Consider the following 16,811-nt stretch of genomic DNA (forward strand, 5'->3'; position numbering starts at 1 on the left):
ACCAAATACAATCAATTCATTTCTAATGTTAGTTTCATGATATTTAGTAAACATACAAATCTGTAGAGCAGTTTCTACATTTAATTTTACTTGTTTTTAAAAATGAATTCTGACACATTTTTGTATCTGAGTTGCAAATATTTTCTCTTGCTCTGACTTCGTTTTTCCCAAATCTGATATTTTGAGAGAGAAGTTTTAATTTCTATGAAGTCTAAACTGTCATTTTTTTCTTCAGATGATCATAATGTTAACAATATATCTTAGGAATTTTTAATTCAAAGCCATAGCTATTTATATTTTCTTAGAAAAATGCATTGCTTATCAGGGTTTCTGATGCACTGATGTTAGCCTTTGTGTATGGTTTGAAATATCAATAAATATCTGTGTGTGGATGTTGAATGGACTGAGTTATTATTGGAAGCAGTAACATTCAATTGTCTTGGCTCGCCTGTAAAAAAAAAGATGAAATATCATAACTACAAGTATTTAAGTTAACCATTCTGTTCTAATATATAATATAGAATATATTTTTGCATGACGTAATTATTCAGATTATTGTAGCTCTTTATTTAGCAACTGTCCAAACTGGGTGAATAGTTTTGCATAAAGCATTGAGGTAGTACCATAACATGGACATGTATGAACTTGTTCACAGTGGAAGCAATAGTGCTGAGATTTAAATGTACGGCTGTTAAAATGTAACATTAAGTTAATAGAAATTATGCATTTAAGAAGCAGAAAGACTCAAACGGTATATACTCACTTATATCTGCATATTAGCCCAAGGGGCATGCCCCCCGAAAGCCTTCACTTACCAGGAAACTGAGACAGAGGGGAGGACATTCTAGTGGGACTCTAGATGAGAGAATCATGGGAGAATGGCAAAGTAGAAGGATCCAGAGCGTCCTAGAAGCCTACAAGTAGAACATTATGATAGGCAGATTTGGGCACAGGGGTCCCGCTCAAACTAAGGTACCAGCGAAGAACAATACAGGCGGTAAACCTTAAACCCCTACCCAGATCTAGCCAATGGACAGAACACTCTCCACAGTAGAGTGGAGAGTGGGATATTACTTTCTCACATACTCTGGTGCCTCACCTTTGACCATGTCCCCTGGAGGGGGAGACCTGGTGGCACTCAGAGGGAGGACAGCAGGTTACCAAGAAGAGACTTGATACCCTATGAACATATACAGGGGGAGGTAATCCCCCTCAGGAACAGTCATAGGGGAGGGGAATAAGGGGAAAATGGGAGGGAGGGAAGAATGGGAGGATACAAGGGATGGGATAACCATTGAGATGTAACAAGAATAAATTAATAAAAGAGAAAAAAAAGAAAAAAAATAAATATAAAATAAAATTTCATTTTGATTGCTGCAGATTAAACACTTTTAGTAAAAATTATAGTTTTGAACAGTGCATGACATTTAAAATGAAACTACTCTGGGCACCCAACAAACACAATAAACCATGAAGCTTGCTATAATATGGACAAAATGGCAGGAGTGCATTCCTGGTCAGAAAGGCAATATTGAGTTAGTTTGTTAAGTCATGTAACTAAAGATGAAAAATAAAAACAAAATTTATTAGCACATTTTACTACTTTCTTATGGATAGTGATTTGGTTAAAATGAGATTTAGTGTGATTAAATAGCTAAATTACCTCAGTTTTTGCAAATTTGCCTAATTTTATATTATATTTTTCTTTGAAATTGCCTAAGTTCTTAGTTACCAAATGGTTTAGTGCTTCACATTCAAAAAGATCCACCTTAACCATGTATCTATCTTATTATACCTTACCTGAGTGATATAATTTCTCCTTCCTTATCCATGTATGGTTTGATTTATACTGTTTGATATAAATTCTGATGTGGTTTTGTTATTGTTGTTATGTTTGTGGGGTTTTTTTTTGTTTCATTTTGTATTTTTGCTTTGCTTTATTTTTGTTTATAGAGAAATGAGCAAATGTGTATTCACTAAGGTTGAAACTATTCTAACTAAAGATAGTTTGGTTAACCAATGAGTTTTTAGGTTAAATATAGGAGTTTTAGTGAGCTTTAATTAAAGATAATTGCAATATCAAAATGCCCATTCCTGCCTGGACAAGTCACAGCAGACGGATTATTCATTTTTTTTGCATAACTTGTATGCAGCTCCACTGTAGAATTACATAAAGTGCACATGTCTCTGCCAGATTTTTCTATTTCACAGCAGCATTTTCTTGCTTATGCTTACACTGCCCTGCTGAGGGTCTCATGAGATTTGCAAGTGTTGAAAGCTTTCTGAGTCTTATAAATTTTGTGTAGTTCTTTTCTCCTATTAGTCTCCCTACACTCTCCCAGAGGAACTGTTTCAACTAGTGAGATATCTATACACGATTAACCATACTGAGTATTAAACTTCAACACTTAGGAACCAGCATTTAACTGCCAGCAGTGTAGATTTCACACAACAGTTCAGTCTCATTATAACCAGAAGAGAAATCAGCAGGCGCAAGATCTTGTAGAACCTTTCCTCATCATAGATGTTTTCATTTTTAATATTTTATTTATTGCTTCTTATGTTACCTCATTTTTATTGATTAATTAGCACACTTCTATGCCTCATTTCTATAACTAATACTGTCTGTATGTCTTTTCCTTTTATTTATTCTATATTACCAAGATTAAAGTAGCTAAAATACAGTTATTAATGTAGAGAGTGCTAAGTATGTTCAGATGTCTTTGATGCCCATCAGCCTCTGGTGGGGAAGTTGAAGAACAAGTAAGAAATACACACTATGTACCTATTCATGAAGAGTAAACATAACATTGCTGATATTTTTCATCCTATGCAAAGAAATGAGAAGGGCTGGGATGGGACTGAAAATAAAATATTTGAATAAAATCAGCTACTGTTTATTCTTGAATATATTAAAACAAAACACATTCTTAAACATATCACACAAATATATTTATTGTTCACTGCTCTGACATAAATCCAGCAATGTGATACCCATAGCATTGAGAAATGGACACGAAATCACTAAATACGGTTTTTCGCTAATCAAAGTAGGTACCTGTAAAGTTCTCTTAATGGTCTTTTCAATTATAAGAGACAATGCATACATATTTATTTATCACACAGGAGTGGTCATATTTTAAAATACTGTGCAAATGTGTTGGTTTTGTTTTGATTCCAATATGAATACACTACCCTATATTCTATATTTCCTCCTGAAATTACCTTAATATTGACATTCTCATACAGTATACTAAATTATTCTAGCAATGAGTATAGCCCACCTTCCCTTTCTGTTTAGGCAATGGAGATAAGTTGTAATAATATATTTATGCCATAATTCATATTGCGTCCAACCCAAAAGACTCACATTAATCACAACATTGTAGTAAAGCTCTGCATGTACACATAGTACTTACTATTATTATTTAGAAGAAGAAAAGTTATTAATTCACTACTTTATGCCAGTATATAAAATAAGAAAAGCTAAGTGTGTATTCCAAATGCAGGTTTAACAAAAATAGTTATAAACAGGTGAAGGCTTTTGAATAAGAGAAAACTTATTTGCTTTCTCCCAGTAAATGTAACAATTGATTTATGCAAAAGTTTAAATTTTGTGACTTTAAACAGATTGTTTAAGGAAGCTTTTCTTTATGTGACCCTGTTTCTCATACAGCTCATTGTCCAGCTCAATCCTGTCACCACCACCAACACTACTCATAGCAGTATTAGGGGCATCACAATAGTAGTAAAGATTCAAGAATATTATGCATACAAGAGGGACCAATATGCAGAGATGCAGCATGTCTTCACTATAAAAATGCTTAGACAATGATTTAGGGAACTGTTGTACATCCTTTTAGCTCAGAAGACCAAAGAATTCAAATTATCTAATTATACCCTGTCCAGTCTGTCCCTATCTTGCCTTTTCCCTGTGAAGACCTCGGTACAATCTGTAGTCTGATCCTCCCTTAATGGTCCAGTGTCTTCCTGACTACTGTGATGCCTCCTCCATCTGGCTTGGGATGGACTCATCTGCTTTTAGGATAGTGAATTTAATAATCTCTGTTGCCTGGTACTTCTAATGTATCACTCCTTAATGGCTATCAAACACAAGACTTTGATTTTCTGTATTATAACAAACACATAGTGAAATCTCTTAATATGCAGTCCTGTAGCTTCTTGGATTTACTTGTGTCATTTTATGAAATAAATTTAGAATTGTTGACAAAATTTTTACTTACAGCTCTTCCTGATTTGGCAAGGATCAATTCACTGTTTTGAAGGAACTTATAGAGACCATCTATAGAGAGACTTTATTCTATACCCATTAAACATTACATTTCATAAACATAGGAACTGTTGAAATACATATATGCACTAATATTTAATAGTGTTTTAATGATATGTCACTAAGATAATTTCAGAGATACTATGTTCAATTGAACGCGTATAATTATACGTTTTTAAACATGTGTGCCACAGATCTATGACTGTATTCCTAAAGAGAATATCATTACATAGATTATTCATAGTTTTTAACAAAGAGAGTGAAACTAATACATTAATAGATAAATAGGAAATACCAATATTCTTGTAAATGAGAAAAAAAGACATAATCTGTCAAAATGTGTGTGCTAGCATTTCAAACAGCGTTCCCCATGCACCTGGTTATTTTAGAAGCACAGCCCTAATATACTGTCAGGCCAAGTTCATGTTGTGCTCTGCTTGTAAGTGAGAAAAATGCTCCTATTTGACATTTTCTGTGCTTGGAGATATTTATGTCTGGTGCATCTAGGAAACTTATAAAAATGTTCTACCCTCAACTCCAGCTTCTTTTTTGTGTGAGTCTAAAGCACGACATCATTGTCCTTACAGAGAACTGTTCCCTAAGACCAGTGCAAACTAATGGCTGAAGTTTTTTCTAATTTTTTCCCAGTACTTGAACAAATGCCACCCTCCTTTTTATTAACTTTCCCCCAAAGCTTCAGTAAAGAAATAAACAAACAAAAACGGAGAATGATAGAAAACAGCCACTATGGAAATCAATATGTGGTTTTCTCTCAGAAAATTATGAATGAGTATATGTTGTGACCCAGCTATACCACTCTTGGGCATATAACCAAAAGATGTTCCATCCTGCCACAAGGACACTTACTCAACTATATTCATAGAGTTATTCATAATAACCAGAAACTGGAAACAACCTAGATGTTCCTCAACTAAAGAATGAGTAAATAAAACATAGTGTATTTACACAATGAACTGTTACACAACTGTTAAGAAAAAATGAATTTATCCTATTTTCAGGCAAATTTCTGGAAATAGAGAAAAATATCCTCAGCAAAGCAATTAGAACAGAAAGACATATATGATATATGGTCACTTATAAGTGGATAAGTGGATATTAGCTGTTAAGTAAAAAATTGTGTAGGTATTTTGATAGGGATTGCATTGAATCTGTAAATTGCTTTTGGTAAGATGGTCATTTTTACTATGTTAATTCTCCTAATCCATGAGCAAGGAAGATCATTCCATCTTCTTATGTCATCTTCAATCTCTTTCTTCATAGTTCTGATATATTTTTTCAAACAAGTTCTTTACTTGCTTGGTTTGAGTAACTCCTAAATATTTTATATTGCTTGTGGCTAACATGAAGGGTGTAGTTTTCCTAATTTCTTCCTCTATATGATTGTCATTTGTATATAGGAAGGCTACTGTATCCAGCCAATTTGCTGAAGGTGTTTTTCAGCTGTAGTAGTTTTCTGGTGTAATTTTTGGGGTCACTTACATACACTATCATATCATGTGCAAATAGGGATAATTTGACTTCCTCCTTTTCCATTTGGATACCACCAAACCCCTTTCCAGATTTAGCCAATGGACAGGACATTCTCCACAGTTAACTGGAGAGTGGGGTCTATCTTTTACACCAACTCTAGTGCCCCATATTTGACCATGTCCCCTGGACGGGGAGGCCTGGGGGCACTCAGAGGAAGGATAGCAGGCTACCAAGAAGAGACTTGATACCCTATGAGCATATACAAGGGGAGGAGGTCCCCCTCAGTCACAGTCATAGGGGAGGGGAGTAAGGGGAAAATGGGAGGGAGGGAGGAATAGGAGGATACAAGGGAGAAGATAACAATTGAGATGTAATATGACTCAATTAATAAAATATATTTAGAAAAGAATAATTACACTACAATCCACACACAACCAGGTTACAAGGAAGGTTATGGGAGGCAGTGCATAGATTTCTGGAGAGGGGAAATAAAATAATTTTTCAGGAGGGTTGGGAGCAGTTGGGGATAGGAACGGAGGAATCAGTGTGGGGTAGATAGAGTACAAAGCATGAGACAGGAATAGCTTGGGTACTTAGTAGGGGGTGATATGGAAAACTAATGTAGTGGAAACTCCCCCAAACTTGTGAGGGTCATTCTAGCAAGGTTTCCTAGTTATGGAGGGTGGAACCTCAACTTGCAATCTTCTGTAACCAGGCTAGCCTCTCAGTCATCATACTAGGATACTAAACCAGCCACAAAAGCTTTGACTCATAACCTGCTGCCGGGGGCCAAGGTCTGTGGATAATTAACAGAACCGGACTCTTGGCCTGCTACCTTGAGAAAGAGGATGGTGAGATAAGATCACCAGATAGGTTACAGGAAATTACTTAGGGCATCTGGTGCCTTGGAACAGCCTGCAGTTAAACTACCATGACGACCCGCTCGTGAAGGTCTCCTCATTTCCTCATTGCTTACCCTTTATAAACTACTATGTGAAAAATAAAGTTTGAGAGCTTGATCAGACTCATGACTTGCTCTTCTTCCTCGTGTCTCTTGTCTCCACACTTGTTCGTCCCCTCCACAGGTACCCATTGAAAACCCTGCGGGCCGGGGCAACCTGCTTTGCCTGCAATAATATGCTGGGGCAATGTTGGCTCCGAACTTATGGGTATGGACCACCAAGACTCACCATGACTACACTGACGTGAGACCCAAGCACCAAGAAAAACCCATGCCTGATACAGCCTGACGACCATGAACCAACAACTGCATGTCTCAGAAACCTAACAAAACATGAATGAAAACATTCAATGAGATAATTTCTAATAATATTCTACTATACTCATAGACTGGTGACTAACCCCATCATCATCAGAACAGCTTACTCCAACTGCTGATGAGAACAGATGCAGAGACACACAGCCAAATGTTAGATGGAATATGGGAAACTCTTATAAGGAGGAGGACGAAAGATTGTAGGAGACAAAGGGGTCAAGGACATATGGCCAGTAACATGGTCTACAGAATCAACTAATCAGTGATCATGGGGGCTCACACTGAAGAAACAATCATGGAGCCTGCAGGGGTCTGTGCTAAGCCCTCTGCATACGTGCTGCAGCTGTCTAGCTTGGAGTTTTTTTGGGGGGGGGGAACTTCTAATTGTGGGGGTGGGGCGTCTCTGACTCTTTTGCCTGTTCACTGGACCCTTTTCCTCCTAATGGGCTCCTCATTAGACTTCGTTATAACGGTTTATGTCCTAGCCTTACCGCATCTTGTTATGCCATGTTCAGTTAGTATCACTGAAAGTCCTGCTCCTTTCTGAAAGGAAACAGGAGATCAATGGATCTGGAAAGAGGGAAGAAATTGGGAGGTGTGGCTGTGGGTCCTGTGAGGAGGGAAAGGAAAGGAGTCTGTTGTCTGAATGTAGTGCATGAGAGAACAAGAGAGAGAGAGAGAGAGAGAGAGAGAGAGAGAGAGAGAGAGAGAGAGAGAGAGAGAGAGAGAGAAACAAAAGAAAGAAAGGAAAGAAGAAATAAAGATGTCCTCTGTCAAATAACTCCCAGTACACTCGCCAACTGTCCAACTGTTCAATAGCTACATCTGGAAGCATCATGGTTTTCAGTCTGTTGCACTAAAATCAGTTGTAATGGGATGTATTATGCTTGAGATTAGCCTCTAAAGCAGTTCCGGTGGGTTCCCTCCCTGCTTCCTCACGTGCTTTGTGTATGAGTGCTGAGCTACGAGGTGTAGCTTTTCTGTATGAGGCTACATCATGGAAATGAAGACTGTGATAATAGTACCATGTTAAAAAAAAGTTAACCTATGATGCTGTGAAACTGCTAGAAATGCTGTATTAGACCATGTTAAATGATAGACATTATGCTATTGGTACTTTTTAGATTTACTTAGTAACTGTGACTTTAACTGATTTTAAGTACTGTGTACTAATGCTGCATTAACTGAGTGACAGTGCTTGCAGGAAAAGAGGTAATTTATTGGACATTCCTGCGTATTGTAAATAATCACATAGGTTATTGGAAATGCGGCATCCGTTAGTGAGTTTCTTTAAGATGCAAGTCTGGGCTCTGGAGACGTTTGGTCTCATGTATTTCATAAATATTCATTGCGCCTCCAGGATGTACTATGTTTATACCAGGGCTTTGGGACACAATAATGACAGTGACTGTTCTTATTCAAGAAGTAACACGTTTGAGGAGAAATAAAAACCTGATTGTCAAACCAGTGAGGATGCAGCAGAGAGATAATATAGATTGTTGCTCAGGAGGGGCTGAGTCATAGTTGCAGGGAATGAAGACCTCTGGTGTGATACTCACAGCAGGTTAATTATAGATAAACATACCGAAGAAAGGATTTGAATGTGTGTTCTGAATTAAACAACCTATGATGTACATATACTTTGAGACATAAGATGATGATCTATGTCTGTGTGTAATTTTTATGTTTTAATGCATTCATTAAAATATAAATTAAAATTAAATGGAAATGAGTATTTTAGAAGAAAGACATGTTGTTTGAAGACTAAATGTATATTTTTAATAATGCAGGGGATATAAAAAAAACAAGCTGCGATAATAGTTGGAGAAAATGTTCATTTTACTCGAGTTTTATAGTGTTATAGAAAGTCCTTGCAATCTAGACCTTGAAAGAGTAAAACTTTTCTGATAAATTTCAGACTGAGTATTTTAGAGAAAAGGATGGTACAGGGAGACAGAGCCCTGCATGCGTGGATTGTGCTTTTGAAAGACATTTCTAATAGGTCAATACCCCTCCAGGGTAGACTTAGGCCTGTGGAAAGAAAGTCAGGTGATAAAGTCTGTTCTCATCATTCATTAAACATAAAAATCTACCTTTCAGTGAATATGAAGCATGGGGAGTTTTGAACAAAGGCATGGTATGATACGATTTTTCTTGATGCACCTTACTAGAGCAAGTGATAGATAAAGTAGACACTGGCAGGCAGCAAGGCAACTCTTGGATATTCAGTGAAGGACAGAGTCCTTACTTTGGGCAATCCTGAGTAAATTAAAGGTGAAAGATTTAAGTCAAATGGAAACAGAATTATTTTGTTGTTGATGATGAGTAAACTTTATTTTTACATGCATATGGTAAGCTGGAAGGGTTGAATGGGTTATTAAATAATTTGTAAAGAAAAATGGGTATTTTTTAAAAATAGGTTTCATTGAATAAACTAGAAATCCCATGTAACATTAAATATCGTTCTGCATACTGTTGTCAGGTGACTTGTACATATTTAGTCTTGTACTAGGCAATGGAGGACCTAAGAAGAAAATGAACAGCTCTGAGCTTCAAGAAGAAAATGACTATGACGCATGCAAATGAAAAAAAAATCTCTAAACCCAATGTAAAATTGAAATATCAATAAAAGAAAACACTGTAAATAACATCAATTTCAAAGAAGTGTGTAATTTAATATAAAGATAGAATATCAGAACACAGCTGGAAATGCTGTCTCTCTCTGATTTGATGTTTATAGAGACATTCAAGGCGAAAGTAGATGCTGATGCAGATTTTGAGGAAAAGGGTTAGGTTCTGGATATGGGCAGAAGTGGATGAGGTCTTCAAATACTGAAGGTGGCCAAAGTGTATGTTCATGTTCAAGTTCATTCATATACACCTTGACTGGGATGTAGATTCACATTGGCCTAGATTGGTAACTCTTCAAAGAGAGGCTGGAATTTGTATACTTCAGGCTGCGGACCGTGGGACATATTTGCACAGAGTCAGGTGAAAGAAAGGGGCGTTTCCAGAAGATTAATCTGATAGATCTGCACAGAACTGAGGATTTGATTCAAACCTGGTGACAATCTCAGCTCAAAGGCTATAGCAAAATCTAAGCTGTAAACGGATCAATAGAGGTGAGGGACCTGGGGAGAGACTGGAGGGCCATTGATGAAAAAAATCAAGCCTGATCCACTCACTGATGGGATACATGCCAAATAAAATCCAAGTGGAAAAGAAGCCTTAGTGCTCAAGGTTGACTATCTAGAAGGAGAGTAGATTGTAGATAGAAAACAATTGATCAGTGTTAGGCAGAGAGGATCTGTGATGATGTGTACTGGGACAGATGTGACCACAAAGCATCAATTTAATCATCTATTGGACCTTTATGATACTAGAGCACAGGCTGAGAATGCCTGAGCAGAACTGACAGCATGGCCATCTCAGAAGGATGATGGGCCTCTCACAGGCAGCACAGAATCGAAGGACAGTATAAGGACTCACGGAAGGGGGTGAGACTTGAAAACCAAGAGAAAGAGTGACTGACTTCAGGACAACACTCCTGGGCTAGCTAATGTCACATATAAATATTCATGATCTGTAGGTCACAGTATACTCCATGAAATTATAAAAGGAGGACATGAAGCTGGGAGTAAAATGTCCTTGAAGGAATAGTGTGTGAGGGGTCAGTATGGACAAGATAAGTTCAAAGAACAATTTTGAAGCACAATGAATTAAAGATAACTTTCATAATTTAAATTTACTTACTAAGATAAACTATATCCAATGCAAAATTAGGAAATTACATAATGTTAGATTAACATAATATTAGATTCTGTACAAATCAATGTAATGACTTAATGTATCTACTCAATTACCTTCATCATGGTGGCTGTATGGAAGTTGGTACTTTACTGATGGTTTCATTTAACACACCATATTATAATGATGCCATTGATAACTACATCCATCTATTTGTCTCTGAGTTTGTGTGTGCAAGAAACAGATACTATATAGAAGACATTATGTACGCTGCTTCCATGCTCAGGCTCTGACATTCTTTTCAATCCTTACTCCCTGAACGTTGGATTAGGGGTAGATATAGATGCCTTCATTTAATGGTGAGCACTCTCTCTTTTACTCTTAGGACTTTGGACAGTAATGTGTCTCTTCATTATCTTTTACCCACTATATGATTTTGCTGACCAGGGGACTGACTTAAAAGGTTTTTCCCTTCCATTCTTCAAAATCTTTGGGTACTTCCAGCTGAGACTACCTTTTCCAATAAGCCATTCACATACACTGCATTTGGATAATGTGAATTTTACCTCTTTTTAAAATTGATGGTTTGCATTTATATTTCAAAAGTCTCACTAAGATTTTTCTTGCTGTGAGTCTTTTGAAACATATATCCTTTGAAGTTTGGTGCACGTCCTGAATCCATGGAGTTGTGTTTTTGCCAGATTCCTTGTATTTTGGCCATAATTCATTTACATAATTTTCTATTTTTGTACTTATTATATTCTACTACATGTTCAGTTATAATATTTGTATTTCTTAAATGCCTAATGTTCACATTTTTATGTATAATCTTTGTGGGAACTTGACATTCCACTTTAATTTAGTCCTGATAAGTTCCTAACTGATCATTGAAGATTTTTGTAATTTTTAAAAAGATCTTCATCAACTAATTCTAACCATTCTGTTAAATCAGTATAGACATCAATTTATTGCCTCTGGTGTTTGGAATCCTTTCTTGTCAATATTGTGAGTCATTTCTAATTGAAACCTGGACACTGTGAGGATTATGTTACAGAACTCTAGAACTTGTTTAGAACTTGTGCTTGTGATAGAGAATGGAATGTAGCTCATTATTACTCTGTTATAGAAAATATGGTCATATAATGTTAATAGTACCTGCTAAAGAATCTATAATATAGAGTGGAATATGCTTGGTCTCTTTTTCTGATATTCATTTAATCTGATTTCTTTCCTCTGCACAGTGTTGTTTACAAGAGGTTTCTGTTTCTGTTTTCATTTTAAATATAAACAAATATGCAGACATATGCTTTTCTTCTGGAGTAAACATAACATGTTACACAGAGTGATTGTATTTTTCTTAGCCTATTAAATAGAATCTACATAAGGCAATCTCAGCATGTTGAGGTAATCCTCATTCTTATAAATGCATAGGTTGTTGTAAAATCACAAGTGAAATCATTGTTTAGGATAATGATCAGCAACGTTATTCCCTTTAAGAAATGGTATTTTAATTATCAAGAAAACAGATATCATAAAATAGGTAACAAATGTTTGTGCAATACCAAATGCATATTAACTAGATATTGAAAGTTTACCAAAAGCACATTTTAAAAAAATAGTTCTATAAATAATTTTTAATATCTTAACAAGAATTGTTATGGCAAACATTACTCTTCTTTATTAATCCTATATTTACATAATGTTGTTGAGTTTTTTTAAAATATCCTTTCACTGATCTTTAATTCTCAAAATTGTATTTTTTCTATAGAAACTAAACATTTTAAAAACATAATCAAATCTTGTTTAGTCTATTTGTTAAAAAGTAACATGAAATAACTTTATTAAAAATAAATATGAAATTACACAGAATTCTGAGTCTAAGAAACTGAAAACTATCAGAATTTTGTATTTATTGATGATAAGTCATGCAGTTATGGATTAAATGTATAGTGATAACCACCTTTGGTGGGCTACAGCTTTTAACCTCCAACCAACCTGATAATGTACTGTTTTTTAGTAGTAAAGTGTCAAACATCAATTATGTTTGATAAATGTTTGTCAAAAATCAAATAGCTTGACTTCCACATACACCAGTACCGATTTTATGAGACATTACTAATATATTATTTCCTAAGTTTATATTACAGAATGTTTCATATTTCAATTTATGCTGTTTTTATAAAACATTAGTGTCACTGAGATCATTCAGGCCACAAAGATAACTGTCCCCAAGCCTGATAACCTAGGTCCAATCCCTGAGGCACACACACATTGCCCAGATAACTGACTCCTGTGATTGAATATCAGAGATTTCTTTTCAGGATTCTTAAAGAATCTCCATTCCCAGGAATTCTTGAAATCAAGTAGTTTTTATCCCCTCACTCATTTCACTCTTTTAATAATCAACTTAATATTTGAGATGAATTGCATATATATATTTAGTGCTTAATATCTATTTGAAAAATGTGCTGAGATTTCATTTGTGATTGAATTTATATTCTTTATCATTTTTTAAAATTTTATATGTTAGCATACTTTTTCTCCTAAAACTCAAGTATTCCTTATGTTAGGGGTTTTTTATTTTTCCAAAACATCTATATATTTCGATATAGAATTTTCTGTATCTTCTAATACATATATTTATACAAGTAGTGTGTATATTTTTATATACCTAATTTCAACATTTTTTCACTGAATATGTGACTGCCTTCTCACACCCAACACACACAGAATAAAAATCAAAGAAAATTCATTTTAAAAGATGTATTAAAAATCAAATAAATAAACAACCACACCTGTTACATTGCTAAAGTTGTAGTATATACATATATGAAATGTAATTGAGTTAATTATTGTTATCCTCATATTTAAGTAGGGATAATGCTAGCTTTTTACTTACTTATCTTCCATAATAACCTGCCACTGCTGAGTAGTGTATGCCATTTTGTTGCAAGGCATGACAGCAACCAGCATGCACCCTTTATCCTGCAATGTTTATTACACTGAGTTAAGTAGGCTTATAAAAGATTAAAAACAATAGCTATGAGCTCTTATGCTTTATAAGTTCTTTATGAATTTAGCTATAGTTCCTCCTGATGTTAACTCGGTCTGTCTGTTTGTCTGTCTGTCTGTCTGTCTACCCAGCACATGTAACCTAGAAAATCACACTTGGACAGGAAGAAAAGTACTTATTTTTTTTAAAATCAGTGAAAAATAAATTGAAATGAAATACATCATGTAGAGGGTGTAAACAGATTTTTGTTTTGATCCCAAGTTTGGTATATGAAACAGACTTATATAAAGGTGTGTAGTGTTTTTCTACAAAAAAACAGACTTGTGAGAGAACAGATGATGTTTGTCCACTGGAAGAGGAACTGTCTCATGCAGGGGGCATGGTGCTTGCCAGCTTATAAACATCATAGTAACGGATTCTGAGAGGATATATACATGACAGATCTTTCTGATCTTGGCTGTTCCTCACTCCACTTCAAGACCCTTCTAGAGAGAACCACTCCAGCGAGCAATTCCAGGCTCCATGCTCTGCTGCTGCTCCGGGTTCCAACTGCCTTTCTGGGCTCCAGCTGCTGCTGTTGCAGCCACCTTCGTTGATTTACTAGTCTGCTATTTAACTGACCTATTGAAATCCTGCCAACTATGCCAGTAGAATCGTTCCAAGGAACTGAGTCTAAAAAGATCTACTTCTCTTCCCATTAACCTCTTTTTTTCCCTATCTAAGATAGGTGGGTTGGAAGAGAGGTGTAAGCATGAAAGAACCCCAAATAATGTAGGTCTAAAAATGTTCAAAGTCTACAACATCATAAGACACGTATTCAGTGAAAAAAAAATGTTGAAATTAAGTTTATCACAATTCACACATATATGTACCTGTATATAAATATATGTATTAGAAGATATAGAAAATTCTACATTGAAATATATAGATAATTAGGAAAAATAAAAAAGCACTAACATAAGGAATACTTGAGTTTTAGAAGAAAAAGTATGCTAACATTGGCTACATCTGGGTAGGGGTTCGAAGTTTACTGCTTGTATTATCCTTGGCTGGTGCCATAGTTTGAGCAGGACCCCTGGGCCCAGATTCGCCCATCATAATGTTCTTCTTATAGGTTTCTAGGACCCTCTGGATCCTTCTATTTCCCAATTCTCCCATGCTTCTCTCACCTAGAGTCCCAATAAGATGTCCTCCCCTCTCTCCCACTTTCCTGGTAAATGAAGACTTTCATGAGCATATACAGGGGGAGGAGGTCCCCCTCAGTCACAGTCATAGGGGTGGAAAGTAAAAAAATGATAAAGAATATAAATTCAACCTTAAATGAAATCTCAGCACATTTATCAGGTAGATATTGAGCACTAAATATATATGTAACTCATCTCAACCATTAAGTTGATTATTAAAAGGGTGAAATGAGGGAGGGAATAAGAACTACTTGATTTCAAGAATTCCTGGGAATGGAGATTCTTTAAGAAAAATAAAACCTTACGGAAGTCAAGGAAATAATGCTGCTTTGGACAAAGACATAAACAGCAGTGGAACAGAATCCAGTCAAGAAATAAACTAAGAATAAAAAACACATAAATCAACTTATTGATTTTTGACTGTGTCTCTGAGGTAACTCAGATGGGAGAGAACAATCTTTTGAACAGTGTGATCATAATTCAATTTTGAATTAAAAAAAAGAAACAAAACTTTATCCTTACTATATTCCATATAAAATGTTTTGATGAAAAATGCCTATAGTTAAACAAATACTATAATATAACAAAATTTATTTCTGCTTAGATTATGCAAATATTAATTAGAAAAATATACATAAACTATAAAGATAAAATAATATATTAAACCTCAACAATGTTATCTTCTTTTCTAAAAGCAGTATTATAAAAAGTACACCATAGACACGAAAAACATATCTGACAAAGAATTTATATACAATTTACAAGGGATGTTGTCATAATTCAACACTGAGAAGATAAGGTTTTACATGTCTGTAGGATATGAGGCCAGGGGACCTTGTGTTTGAGGACAGCATGAACAACTTAACAAAACCTATCTCAGGGAAATTCACTGACTGCTTGGAGAAATTTAAGAACCAGAGAACCAAGACGTCTTCTGAATGATATTCTTCCAGACATGACAGGAAGATGAATGTATGAAATCTTAGCAATATGCTTTCCTGAGCAAGATTTCATTAACAACAATATCAGTTGATATACCGTTGCGGCTGGGAAATTTGAAAAAGCCCTCACTTAGATGAAGAGAAATATCTACTTAATAGAGGGAGTATAAATCTTCTCCAAGATGTGCTTCCTTATAGGTTTTCCAATTCAGTGTGGTCAGTCATAAATACATGTACATACAAGCAATACTAAATGAATTCAATAGAGTCAAATGATGTGTGTGTCTGTGTGTGTGTGTGTGTGTGTGTGTGTGTGTGTGTATCTGTATACACATACGTGTGTAGCAGACATTTTTTTGTGTCTGTATGGAAGGATCACTTGCCAATAAAAAGCTGAGGCAGGAAATAGAAGGTGGGACACCTGAGAGGCAGAAAGGAATCTGAGATAGGGCTACATGAGGGAGTTTTTTCCCAGGAAGATGTGAGAAGGATAGACACATGGTACCTGAGCAAAGGTAACCAGTAGAATGCAGAATATAATAAATGGGTTATTTTAAATTATGAGCTAGTCATTATAGAGCCTAGCTATATTGCCTAGATATTTGTAAATAATATTTTGAGTCTGAGTTTTTATTCCAGGAACTTGGGGCTAGGAGGAGAAACCACTGCAAAATACAGGTGAATATAATAAGAATAATTAAAGTATGAGAGATTAAAATTTTGAGATGAAATAGAGAGCATGAGAGAAGGTATAGGAGGAGAGAAGAATAGGAAGGGATAGAAATGATGTAAATAAAATATTTACATGTAATTAGTAATTAGTCAGCTTTACATTTTTCCTTCTCTTCTTGAAATTGAAACCAGGGAA

Source organism: Acomys minous, assembly GCF_964271855.1.
Source record: "Acomys minous genome assembly, chromosome: 10".
Lineage (NCBI taxonomy): Eukaryota > Metazoa > Chordata > Mammalia > Rodentia > Muridae > Acomys > Acomys minous.